This window comes from Penaeus monodon, chromosome 34 (genome assembly GCF_015228065.2).
Source record: "Penaeus monodon isolate SGIC_2016 chromosome 34, NSTDA_Pmon_1, whole genome shotgun sequence".
Classification (NCBI taxonomy): Eukaryota; Metazoa; Arthropoda; class Malacostraca; order Decapoda; family Penaeidae; genus Penaeus; species Penaeus monodon.
The window spans coordinates 29,579,100-29,580,400 of NC_051419.1; the positions used below are offsets into that span (position 1 = coordinate 29,579,100).

The 1,301-nt window shown below is 50.1% G+C and overlaps 1 protein-coding gene across 1 annotated transcript in view; it reads right to left on the reverse strand.

Annotated features, from left to right (window-relative positions):
* LOC119594691 (enteropeptidase-like) overlaps positions 1-1,264 on the reverse strand; it is a 2,800-nt gene extending 1,536 nt beyond the window's left edge. Inside the window, exon 1 of the mRNA XM_037943746.1 lies at positions 1,135-1,264. The gene's annotated coding sequence lies outside the window, so the exon portion shown is untranslated. The remainder of the gene's footprint in view (positions 1-1,134) is intronic.
* Between the last annotated feature and the right edge of the window lie 37 nt (positions 1,265-1,301).

Below are 1,301 nucleotides of genomic sequence, written 5' to 3' on the forward strand. Positions count from 1 at the left end.
CAAGTTAAGAATCACTGGGTTAAAAGAACAGAAGAAAAAGGAATGGGTAATGTTAGATAGAATGAAATAAAACACGAGAAAGTGATATTAAATAGTAGCTGTTCTATGTTTGTTTTGGAAATTATGTTACCTTAGGACCCTCGCCTGCTTTGAAGTTATGATTCAAAATGAGATTAGGAATAATATTTTCTTTCTTAGACATAACATGGCTATGAAAGGTCCTCCTGTGCTCTCAGTAAACAAGGTCCTTAATGGAAATATTCGCCACGATTGTTCAATAACAACAATTAAATTTATGTACACAAATGATATATACTTTATATTTAGAATTGAGACTATACAAATGTTCAACAAAATTAATAATGAGGGAGATTAGTGTTGAAAGTCTTCAATAAGAGATTATTAGAACTAAAACAGAAAGTAAATACCCATCACATACCGATACCAACTTACCAACACCCACCTCATACCAACACCCACCACCTACCAACACCCACCACCCACCAACACCCACCACCCACCAACACCCACCACCTACCAACACCCACCCTACCAACACCCACACCACCAACACCCACCACCACACCACCACCTACCAACACCCACCACCTACCAACACCCACCACCTACCAACACCCACCACCTACCAACACCCCAACCACCTACCAACACCCACCACCTACCAACACCCACCACCTACCAACACCCACCACCACAACACCCACACACCACCAAACCACACCACCAACACCCACCACCTACCAACACCCACCACCTACCACACCCACCACCACCAACACCCACCACCACCAACACCACCACCCACCCACCACCACCACCCACCACACACCAACACCCACCACCTACCAACACCCACCACCTACCAACACCCACCACCTACCAACACCACCACCCACCCTACCAACACCCACCACCTACCACAACCCACCACCCACCAACACCCACCACCTACCAACACCCACCACACACCAACACCCACCACCTGCCAACACCCACCCCACCACCACCAACACCCACCACCACCAACACCCACCACCCCCACCACCCACCACCCACCAACACCCACCACCCACCAACACCCACCACCCCCACCTACCAACACCCACCACATACCTGGTATACAGCACGCACAATCGCTTCCTGTGCAACCCGAGCCCAACTGACCCGCGCAAAGTGTCACGGACGGATCGACGCAGAATCCGCCACTTCGCTTGCAGCCTCCCCTCCGTCCACAGGATTTTTTCGCTGTAGGAGGATTGTTATACAGGGCGTGTGGCCGT